Raw genomic sequence first — 12,680 nt, forward strand, 5'->3', positions numbered from 1 at the left:
TCCCAGTGACTGCACTGAGAGCCCAGACTGTCCAGTGAATGTCTCTCTTCCTCTGGCTTTTGGCGTAGGGCAATATTAAGTCTAACTTTTACACCGGGCCCGCTACAGAGCATACGCTGCGGCAGACCTAGGCTGCTGGGGTCAGTCTTCCATACCAGGAATGGTTTTCCACTTCATATTACACCAGGACTGTCAAATCTGAACATTTAAAAATCAGGACTCTGGACTTAAAGGTCATGAATCTAATCTAACAGGGGAAAAAAAATCAATTTAAAAATAATAGTCACGTGTCTCCTTTTCAAGTTTTAAATCACTATTTTTGCTCTCAAGTTCCTAAATTTTCTCTTCCATCTGGGACGACCAGATATTCACCTAATTCTAGAATGCCAACAACTGTGGCTTTAGGAAAAATACTGAGAAAACCCAGGTAGGACTGACATTTAGCCACACCACCCTGTTTTTTTATGACTATATTAATGTTGATGTGAAAAAACTTGCATTTCCTGCCTTATGCTGTGGATTCAAATGGCTTTATATTTGCATTAACATAGGGAGGATATTATTATTTCATTTCCTTCTTTATTTTGGAGTTGTTCTTATAAAAAAGAAAGGAAGAGATGGACAAATAAGGATAGAAATAGAAAAGCTGGAAGCCTCATACTGAATCCAGATACTGAATCATTCTTGTGTTACCAAAAAAAAAGCCAAAACCCCAAACAAACAAACAAAAAACAACAACAGTTGCTCAAAACTTGGCAGAGCCATAGTTAAAACCAGGAATAAATTTTATATTTCTACATAATTTTTTCACGTAGACTTTTGAATCTTGAAGGTGCATTCAGAGAGGACTAGCCTTCAAAATACAGCTCCACACTCTACACTCTCTCTACACCTACACTCCTTTCCAGTTCTGTGCTCAGCACTTAACTCTTTCTAGAGCAGAGTCTGTTTCCTTATTCATGACAAATATTTTACTACACAAGGTACTACTCAATCATGCAGAACAATACCTATTCCTCTTTACAGACAGGTTTGCCTTCCTCACATTCTCATGCACAGCTAACTACATTGCCTTCATATACTCACCAAAGTTTTGCAAAAGAAAAAGGAAAACCGCCAAGAGAGCCAACAAAAACAAAGCATGGTAGCGGAAGGTGACTTACAGCTTCAGTGCTATGGAAATTAATCCCCTAGGAATGGTAACACTAGAGCAGAGTTAAAAATTTTGACATAAAATGTTCACTGCTTTATCACATTCCCCTTTGGGATTAGGTTTTCCACACACTTTAGATTGTTTCACAAAACATATTGTTCTCCTATTTATGAGACTGGCAAAGGACAAAATAGTACAAAACCGACTGATTCCTATTTATTAAGAAATAGCTGTTAGGAGAATATGCTTTAATATACTGGTATATGAAATATAACAACCTCCATGTCTTGCACAGATCAAGACTCCAGGCAGATCCTGGTTTCCAGCAACACACCATCAATTGGAAAAGTCAAGGCAGAAACTCACATAATTAACACTGAATATGTGAATTTCAGAGGGCCTATCCTAATTCTATCCCTAACAGCAAACTAAAATACACTGAAAGCCTAGAAAATGTTGCTGGGTCTAACCACTGTTAGCTGTACAGAACAAGTTAATGTATAAGTCTCCCAATGAAAAATGTTCACTTTCTGTCAGTGAACAAAAAAAGGAGAATCTATTAAACAAAACATTTCAGTTTAATTTTCCATCAAAGTTAGATTTATGTTAAAAAGTAAAATGATTACTGAGAAAGACTTGACGAAAAGTATACACTATTAACTGTGGCTGATGAGCTCACATTTTCTTGTCTTGACTAACAGAGTCTTACAAATTTTCACACATTATCTTACCTAAGTTTAGACCAGAAAAAAACAAATGTGCCATGTGCTTAAAGTTATTGAGTAACTTTGTTTGCATCTAAAATACGTATGTGATTGTATAAAGTTTGCTACTTGCTCCCAGTGAAAACACTGCCAAATTTAAAGGGAGGAGATATGAAGCAACAGTGAAAGCATCAAACTATGGATTTTGAGTTCTGCTTATTATTTTCAGTTCTGTTTTAGACTTCTCATATAACCTTGCAGGACCAAAATATTAACCTTGTCATAAATAAAAATCCTAACTAACCTACCAAATCGCAATAGCTAATTAAATTGACTTTCAGATCCTCAGAAGGAAGAGGGTTCAGAAATGCATTAGTATTTGTAAATTAAAGATCATGGTTTCCTAGACTGACTCCCTATGTTTAGGTCCCCCTGCACTCTGGAGGTGTGAACGCCTGCATACATCTAATGCGGCAAAAAACAGAGGTTCATATATCAGTTTGGACACAAAAACATAAAAATCTATGCCTGTCAAGTAGAGGATTAAGAAAATAAATTCAAGCTTTGGAACAGGCTGCCCAGAGAGGTCGGGGAGTCACCATCCCTGGAGGCGTTCAAAAAACATGTAGACATGGCACTTCAGGGCATGGTTTAGGAGGCCTGGGGGTGTTGGGTTGATGATTGGACCTGATGATGCTAGAGGTCTTTTCCAACCTCAATAATTCTATGCTTCTAAGTATGTAACTGAGTGGAAGCAGCAACAGAAGCTGGAAGATGTCCACAAGAAAACTTAGTTCAATTGGAGGATCAATTCATAACCACACCAACCTATAAAACAGAGTGGTTTTGTCAGTGAAACTACATTTTCTAGTTATCAAACAGAGGAACAGCATTCCTATATAGATTGTACTCTGATATGAACTTCAAAAGTTTGAAGTCTGCATCAAGAAACCATTGAGTAACAGCAAAAATATAGAGGAAAAACCCAAGCTCTTCCCAAAGTAAAATATCACCTTGACGAAGGAAGAAATATCCACTTTAAATAATGCTCTCTTGGAAGGCGGAAGATTTGTAAAAGACGCCAACTAATTCTCACTCAGGTTAATTTGTAGTTCAGGAGAGAGTGTGTGCGTGCACGTGCGCGTGCAGGGAGCCTAGCACGGCTCACGTAACTCTGGTTAGGAGGAGTGACTGGGCAGGAGCCAGACCTGGATTATCTCAAACTGATAGAGAGAGTACACGTGTTTACAAGGAAGAACTAGTGCCAAACATGCAGCTCCTCGCTCCCATAAAACATAAGGTGTTTTATTTCTGTATCAGATGTTTCAAACACAATTGACTTCTATTAAGTTTCAGTGTAAAACACTTTCCTTTCCTAATGTAGCATGAACTTTAACTGTGGCCATTTCAGAGACATTATATGGATACCATATTACCGAACAAAAAGATACGCATTTGCTGTCTCTCAGAAAAATACTTTCCCCACCACCACCCTTTCTGTCTCATCCTGTCTGGAACTTGGACTTTTTTCAGCTCTTCAGCTCTTTCTTATTTATATCTATACATATGTTGTAGGAATTTTCCAGAATATTTATTATAAATATTATGTCCTTGTTAAGCCAAAAAGCGAGTTAGCATTGTTTTGTTTTATGGGACACAAATAGAAAGGAACTGAAATAACATGCTAACGAGAAGGTATTTACTGGCTCATGGTAAGTATTTCATATATATCAAGAAAGAGAATATCCCTTCCATCATGAAGGTCAGCAAATCAAGTGTTATTTGCAGTGGGCAGTACAGTTGTGTTAAAATACTTCTGGCAGAACACTCATTGTTCTGCATTCACAGTTACCGGAATATGCATCATATTGCATTACTGATCAAAAGGCAGGACCGTATAAAGGATTTCATTTAATCAGGCGATGATGATTAGTTAGCTACTTCTGGCTCACAGGCTAAAACCTGATCACAGGTTTTCTAACAGCAAATTAAACGTAAAGCCAAGGAAAAGTCAGAAATTTCAGCTGGCAAAGGTTCATGGGACTCCTTTCTTCAGTTTTGATTCATAAGCAACTTTGTGCAGCGTGAGTTCTAGGTTTGTAGCTCAAAACCTTAGAAGCAAAAGCTGAATGCCCTGTTTCATGTCAAGAAAAAAGTGCTGCACATTCCTTATGAGGGCTCCAGTGGCAGTCACTTCAGGCTCAGGGCTGCAATTCCTGCTGAACCCTTCGGCTTACGCTTTGCAGGTTGCATTTTTTTATACAACTATCCCCATTCCCTCCTCAAGTAACCAGAGAGAATCAGCTCTATAATAAACTTCTACATGCCCCTTTCTGAAGAAAAGTAAATAGAAGGCAGAGGAGGAAGAAAAAGAAAAAAAAAAAAAACCAACACCTTATCCTGAAAACCGTGATTCCACCTTCCATCAAGCCTGCCATCCTTTCCTTTGCAACAGATCTGCAGGGAAGTGCCACTGCCCCGCCTGAGAGTGGTGCCACAGCACGCTCGGGCTGGCTCATGGTACACTGCTCTGGTTTCTCCAAGCTGTGCCCCTGCGTCCCACCTGCTTCCAAGGCTTAATCTCCCAGAGGACACGGGCACATATACCCATACCAGCAACGCTTCATGCTAACATCCTACAATGCAATTATTTCTCATCCTCAGTTGCCAGAACCTTTTCAAAGATCTTCAAATCAGCCAGTTGATCCAGAACTGACCAAAAAGTTGCCTGAAGCTATTCAGCAGCAAACAAGACCTCTGGAATAATATTTACAGCCTCTTAAGAGGAAGCAAGAACTGTCAACAGTACATACGTAACACGTTTTTGCCCTCTGAACTAGGTTCTTCCAATGTAGTCCATATCATAACAGAAGAGGAAAACGATGTCTTAGGAGTCTGCACCAGCTGCAAGAGCAAACAGCAAGCGAACCCACTGCGCACAATGGATGAAGTGTGAAATTAGTTCTGTCATCTCCACACACACCACAGTGAACCAGGCCTTCCTGAGGGGTTCAGCACATCAAAATCTCCAGTTGTTTAATTTGAGATCAAGGCAAGAGCACACAGGACCCTGCCCCACTCCTCTCCATTGGGCTAAGTGGCCAAAATGAGGCTAAACAAATCCACTGGGAGAAGAGCTGAAGACGCATGGGGTGGAAAGAACGGACCACTTCACCTTTTGCTGCTCTTAGTGGATTCTAATTAGGAACCTGGCAGTGCCACCCCCTCAGCGGGAAGCCCACATTATTAACGCTGGCATCAAAAGCAAGCCGACTGCAATCTGCAGGAACGGCTGCCGAACTGGCACAGCCTTCCCTCCCGTTCTTGGCCGAAACACCAGAACAGATGTCTGAAGGGTTGGTGTTTCTTTTCCTGTGCCCACCCCGCCTTCGCATGACCTTATGCCAGAGATTACATGTACAAGTGCCAAGGTAAAGGTTCTTAATGGGTCAAAGAAACATATTTAAGAGGATATTTCTTTTAAACATTTCTGCTTTTAAATGGTACATCGGGGCTCTGAAGGAGCATACAGTCTTGTGGGGGGCACAGGGAAATGTATAACCATTCAGCTGTAATTATAGTAATCTCGTATAGTCAGTGCAAAAAAACAATGGCCTTTCCTCTCTTGTTATTCTGAATCATTTGTAGATGTTCATGTTTTAATCATATTTTTCCACATGAATCAATATGAGAGAGAAAACGACAGAGAGATAATTATGTGCACTGAACAAATATTCTACCTAACTGAGGTTGCGCTGGGAAGGGCTGCTTGTAATTAATGAAGTACTGCCACACACTTGTCAAGTACAACCAGCTCTTTAAGGGCAAGCCATCATTTCAAATTGTGAGCTCACTGAAATTTAACGAAATTGGAAAGAAAATAATAAAGTTTTGTGCCATCTCTCGCAGCACCAGCTTCTGAGGAGCGAGCAAAGGAGGTTCGCACATGGAATGCAGAAGCTGCCTGGTGACTGGTCCCTGTTGTGAATGCAAAGCGCACCCTTGGCTCATTCAAAGTGTGACCAAGGGGCACAATCTTCCCAAAGAGACGTGGAACTACAGGGAAGTGTTACGATTGCACGGCTGAAACACTAAATGTTTATTTCAACTCATTTCTCTCTCTCAGGAAGCCTCTCTTCCCTCACACCGAGGAAAATAAAGTAAAATCCTCAAGGTGCTGAGTGGGATTTTTAAGGATCCACATTTCAGCAGCACCTGCACGACGCTTTCTTTGGGTACAGGCCTGAGTGGAGGAAAAAACCAAACCCAACCCCCCCAAAAGAAACCCATTCCTTTTTCAAACAGATCCTAGAGTAAAACAGAGAAGCAATGCCCTGATCTCACAAACTCTGAAGCAGCGCCCCAAGGAAAGGGCTTTCCTATCCCTTCCTGTTAAATTCAACTTCCAGCATTCAAACGAATGTTATAATCACTCCGGCGCAGCAGTCATCTAGCTTGAATTATAATATACTACCAGCTCAATGTGCCAAAAGCACTTCCCTCTCTCTCTTTCCACACTAGTTCTCCTATTTCTCAGCTTTCAAATACCCCCTTGTTCTTTCTACGCATTCATTGTGCAACACAATTTATTTCTGCAACACATCATTACAGCAAGAGAAGTGTGAGAGTAGGTGGGGACAGTAGACAAGTAGAGGTGTGAATGGGTGGTAACATACTAAGTGCTACAGTGAGCCACCAGTCAACACCTTAAGGTTTCAAAAGAAAGGGGAAAGGAGGGAAAGAGAAAGAAATGGATCTTCGTGTGCTTTCTAAGTTTCATGTATATTAGGGAGCTCTTCTGCCGTGGAAGACGCTGGCTTACAGAGGCATATGCACAACGCACTTCGGTTAGCCACAAATAACAGACAGACCTGTATATGCCAATATCAGCACTCCATCATCTACCCGTTACAGTGATGCAGCCCTCTCTTCATCTCTTTTCTTTTTGCAAAGCTTCTTTCTCTACAAGAAGGAAATAGACTGGTTGGGGGGGGGAAGCCTCTGCCATTTCATGCATGCATCCAAAATAGCATTCCCAGGCACAAGATAAAGCCACTAAACTACCATAGGGAAAACACATTTTTACATTCATAGTTTTTCAAAGCTATTTTTTAGCATTATTTCCCATCCAAAATGTTCAATTGCAACATTAATTTTACTGGGGAGTGGGTGAGTTATGAAGGACCTGAGATCCTCTCTTGCCAACCATTTAAAAACCATTCGGGGGGGAAATGCAGCTTAATAAAATGGCTACAGATTCAGTGAAACATTTGTACAGAAACAGTGCACCACCAACCATGGTTTCTGTGGGTGTGATGAAACCTTACTCTTACTAACTTCACAGAGACTACAGCTTCATCCCTAAACCCTCCCAGAAACAGGAAAGGAGAACCTGTAATGGATGAGGAACGCAGACAGAAGGGAAAAAAAAAGGGGGGGGGGGGGGGGGGGAGCAGCTGAAAAGTATTCATTACCTTAAACAAATATCATCCAAGCAGCCAATGCTAGACCTAATATTTTGCCACCTTCACCCTTCATCGCTTGGCAGAGTTGGGAAACGCTGCTGCTCTTGATTAGGCAGAGTCTCACATACTGTGCCCATGTTGCTCTGGCACAAGGGGCAAAACAATATGTAAAATCATAGAATCATTAAGGCTGGAAAAAATTGCTAAGATGATCAAGTCCAACCATCAACCCAACACCACCATACCTCCTAAACCATGTCCCAAAGTCCCATATCTACACATTTTTGAGTGATAAAAAAGTCGTGAAAGAGGCCTCTAGCTGTGAATTAGGTCCTTAGTCCTGATGAAACAAACCAACCTCCTTTCTATGGGCTGAGGCACAGGAACATAACCTAGGAGGAAAATAATGGGAAACGAACTGTACAGTGGTGGAACATCACAGGGAAAAGACCAAACCCTTAAAATATTCTACAACTTTCATCAAAAGTACGAGCACTTGTACGCCATATTCCTTGCCAGGAACGGCTGCAGCAGGTGTAAGAGTGCCTTTGCAATAAATGGACAGTTAACAATAAAATCTATTGTGCAAGAGACACCTTACGGAATAGCTGTAGGGCACATAAGGAGAAGGAGGGGAATAAATGGATTGGCAGCCTTTTCCTAAAGACTAACATCCCCACTCTCTAAATGAATGGCCCCATTCTTTTCAAGGGGGCCTTGGTGCCACTTAGGGGGTCATAACTCACCTGTAAGTGTTTGATTTGGAATTAAACTTGGTATTTAATATAAGATTACAACCCCAGAAGCAAATATTTTCTCCATTTCCAAATTAGGACAGAAAAATCACATGCTTGTTTTGAAACTAGGAGAGTGCAAAGCAATTGGAGTTGATGGTTTCAAATGGTCTCTGCACTAACAGCTAGTTTGTGAATCCCATGTCTTCCTAAGCAATGAATCCATAAGATGGCTCAGTGACAATCCAAGCCTCGACTTGGCAATGCTGCCATTTTTTTTTCTTGGGGACAGAATTTCACTGTAAGTCCTTATTTGGATATGAGCCAAATTAATATCATATCAGCTGGATGTAATTCTGGACAGACATTGGGGACCATCCTGCAGGAACTTTTGTCTCACAGAGGGTGACCAGCACATGAAAATGCAATATAAGGACTAATATATTTTATTCTTTTTTAATGTAAAAAAAAAAATTTATATATTATTTATCACATAATTCAACGAAGGCCACCTCATTCTTACAAGGACATGAAAACCACTTTCATGTGTATACTCCAAATCACATCGGCCATGATTCCCCTGTAACAACCAGCCACAAGGAAGGAGACACCAGAGGCACAAGCGTTAGCTATGAACCCCTGGAATATGAAGTACCCAGAGAACAGAAATCCCATCCCATTCTGGGATATGAAAAGCAATCTTAGAAGACACAAGAGGAACAGCCTTCTTACATGTGACAGATAAGAAAGAAACAAGGGAGAATGGATTAAATGGAGCATAATTTTTACACTCAGTTTGACAAACACACATCTCCAGTAAGATCAGGAAAAACTGCATCCAGTAGTAACTAAAAACAAGGTCTGGATTCCCTAACAGAATTATTTCCTGGGAGATTCTCTTTTATGAAAATGTCTGCAGCTGTATCTATTTAGTTTTAGCCTCACTGAAGTCTATTGTCATCATTCAACTTTTATAAGTGGGTCACCCTCAAGAGACAGCACAAAATGCATTTCACGCTTCCAGAAACAAAGAGGGAACCACTTTCCTCTCTTTTGCACATTAGCAGTTTAATCACTATAGAACATTTTAATTTCTTGTGTACAATTCTCTTTTCCTGCTGTAGAGACTTTCTTCCCATCCCTGTTATTCCTACGTATTGTAGAGCCACATGCTGCTCTGCTCACTGCTGTGCCTTCAACAGGTTGTTGGTTTTTTTTTAATGTGGGAATTCTTCCTTTCCAATTGGGCTGTCATCCAATCTTTACAGAACATACCTTACATGAGCAGGTGCTTCATATTGAGCACAGATGCCCAGAAATTCATAAGCTGATACATTTGGGTAAGAAACCTTGCCAGCTCAAGCTTCCTCATTACAGTTCAGTTCCATCCTAACTAATGCTGCAAAAATGAAGGAAGCAGGCTTTCTCATAGAGCCTCAGCACTTCTGTAGGGGCCAAAGTGGTTATGACTGAGACACACAAGAACAAAAGATAATCAAATCCAGTATATTAAAAATAAATGATAGCCAGCTCCTGTTTTGAAACAGGGATCTCCTGACAAGGTTATAGATGCCATCCTTACCTAGCAGTCAGTGGCAGTCCCACAAGAGTAGCATGGATGTTTGATACACACATGCACTATAACACATTTTCAAAGTCCGATCGTTAGAAAAGTATCTGTGCAAAGGAGGAAAGGAGTGCATGTGAGTGTTTGTCCCTGCAAGCTGAGCAATAGCCCATTACAAGCCAGCTTGTACACAAGCGCACACCTTTGAGCGCCAAAGATGCACTAGGCAAGTCTGGCCAAATACAACTGGAGGCAACACTGAAGCTCGTGGACGCAGCCACACCGATACGCCGGCACCTTCATTCCCCAGCGAGCCAACACCACACCACCCATTTTGCAGTACAATTATTTTTTTTGGTTCTTGCAAAGAAGGCAGTATTGAATTTGTGTAGTTCCAGAATTCCAGGGAACCAGTTCACCCACTTTATATGTAATCTCTCCTTATACAAGTAACGCTGTGGTAATAGCAGCCCTCAGTGCTGCTGTGGAGCTCAGCAGAAGCAGGAGAGACCAGGTGGATTTGTGGATGACTTAGTAACTTTAAAAATAATATTTTTAAAAAATCTTTCCACTGGCCAAGCCTCAGCACTGTTGGAATGTCTTATTTACTCACATAAAGAGGAGATGGTTATGGGGATGTAGCTTCTCTCAGTCACCCTCTTATTCAGTGGAGCAGAGCTAAGCACCTGAACTACATTCAATGTAAGTCTGTACAGTGGATGTTTAGTTTTGGGGTTTGTTTTCTTTTTTTTTTTTTTTTTTTTTCCCCTCTCCCCCTCCCTTTTCCGTCTTTTCTTAATCCAAGATTCAGGCAGGAAAGCAGCACTGCTTTCCATTGAAGCCAGGGTGCTTTGGGAAACATCTCAACTGGCTTTTGAAATCTTATTTCCAGGATCTGGGAGAGCTTTCCAAAAAGCAGTGGCCCACCCACATCCAAACAGCACAGTCTGGCGGAGTCATCGCCAGCCCCAGCCTATTGCAGGACACATGTGGGTGTGGGCCTCAGTTTTGGACATTTGCTGAAAAAAAAAAATTAAAAAAAAAAAAAATGGAAACAGAACATCAAAGGGAACTAGCTGAAGCACTTCAGAAATTAATCATGCCTGGTGGAAAAGATGATTAGTGGCTTCTTGTGCTCTGTTTTTAAAGCTATTGATCTTGGACACAGGAAAGAGCTTTCATATTCTCCACAAGCCACAGATGGTCAAAAGGGTCCTGAGAGGAAGAGACAAAAAGCAACCGCAAGGGAACTCCAAAGAGTAACAGAACTCAAGGTGTGTCCTAGAGACCCGATAATACCGCTGAGAAGGATATACTGGAAAACCAGATACAGCAGCAGCAGTTTTTGCTGATTTCCCTTTCTCTCAGCTTTCTCAAACCATTGTCTAGTTTCTGCCTTTGAAACAGGTAACATCTATAAGCCAGTTTGCAACACACGGATACACCACACCAGAAACACCAAATAAAATAATTTGCCAAGACTTTGGTGCTCTTTTCAAATCTACAGCCTATAAATACATGGCTCACAAGCAGTACGGCTGTGGCAGAAATCATGAGACAAAGACAATGAAGCCTTTTATCTAAACAAACTGTTTGATGATTGAAAGTAGTGGAACATCTCTCTCCCTCTGGCCAATTTTGAGGACTTCCTGAAAACTGAATTTTCCACATAACAGACAATGACTTCAGAAAACACAAGCTATAATCCCTAAATTGCCTCCAGCGTAGTCTTGTGCAGGGTCAAGCTTTCTTCTGGGAAGCACTGTCCGTTTTCATCTCCCATGAAAACACAATTAGATGTAGGAAATAACCGCCATTTCTCTATAGTTAAGATGATACATATTCTTGTTTTTATTATAGAAAAACACATATCTTTTAATGAACTTGCCTAGGAAACTTGAAATTATGTATGGTAATAAAATCACAAAGCAAAGAGGACAAAATTTCTCACTCCAGAGGTGGTTACTCACAACAAATCTCTCTACTCTGAAGCGGGACTTACTGAGCTCCCCATCGTGGCAGGGGTAGGTGGCTTCAGGCTGCTCAGAGGTCCTGCTCTGCACACCACTGGGAAATCCAGGCACTGGCCAATCTTCATCCTGAAATATAGGAAAGCTTTTGTTTTAATACCTGTGTATTGGCATAATCATACTGGCCAAAATGAAAATGCAGGTCATTACGTTTGTCTGTCTGCCATTTCCCTTAAATTACCTTACTTTATGCACCCAGTTCCCTTGCGGCCATTAGCAACAACTGTAATGGCACAATTACAAGGATGGAGCAGCAGAGGAACAAATAGCAGGTGCATGAGTGAGGAGGGAAAACGGGGGTTGTTTAAGTTGCCAAATGTTCCCTCAGCTACGTCTTTAGGAAGGACGGTAGAGGCTCCAAAATGCCTTCCTAGAAAATAAAGCATATTTAAACTCCAAGCAAGGAACTGTTCCTCTGATCACAACCCTCTTTCTGAACTAGATTCAAATATATGAGGCAGCATGGGAACTCTTGATAACTACATTAACATTTTGACATTTCTTTGCACAGTCATGGGAACTACATTATTAGCAAGGATCTAACAGCCTTATGCTCTGCTGTGGAACAGCGTATCGGGAGAGTGGAAAGAAAAAAAACATATCACAGTAAACTCTTTCCTACCCTTCTGACAATAGCCTTCTTCCCACAAGAAATATAAACCAATACTCATACCGTCCAATCAGAATATATCCCCACAGAAGGAACCGTTCGAGAAAAACCAAAATTCAGGTAGTACTGTTTTTTTTTTAATGTAAATGAGCAAATTTTAAGACAAGCATTTGTGTTTCATCCTACTGGTTGTTTCAGAGGCTCTTTTTCCTACTTCCATGGCTAAGGAAGATGAGCAAAAGAAATCGAAAGTCAGAACACATTACCTGCAATATTTTTTAGTTGTTTATGAGCAGACAGAGACGGGAAAGGGATAATGGAGAAATAGGAAGGTAAGAGTTCCAGGCACCTCACAGCACAGAACAAGTACACTGAAATACAGGGTACCACAGTGCAAGATGGCCTAAAGTCCCATCT

At 41.0% G+C, this 12,680-nt stretch overlaps 1 long non-coding RNA gene across 1 annotated transcript in view; it reads right to left on the minus strand.

Annotated features, from left to right (window-relative positions):
* Positions 1-12,680, minus strand: part of LOC135315674 (uncharacterized) — a 300,200-nt gene that overhangs the window by 46,895 nt on the left and 240,625 nt on the right. The window contains exon 7 of the long non-coding RNA XR_010375148.1: positions 11,594-11,722. This is a non-coding gene — a long non-coding RNA (uncharacterized LOC135315674). The remainder of the gene's footprint in view (positions 1-11,593; positions 11,723-12,680) is intronic.

Source organism: Phalacrocorax carbo, chromosome 14, assembly GCF_963921805.1.
Source record: "Phalacrocorax carbo chromosome 14, bPhaCar2.1, whole genome shotgun sequence".
Lineage (NCBI taxonomy): Eukaryota > Metazoa > Chordata > Aves > Suliformes > Phalacrocoracidae > Phalacrocorax > Phalacrocorax carbo.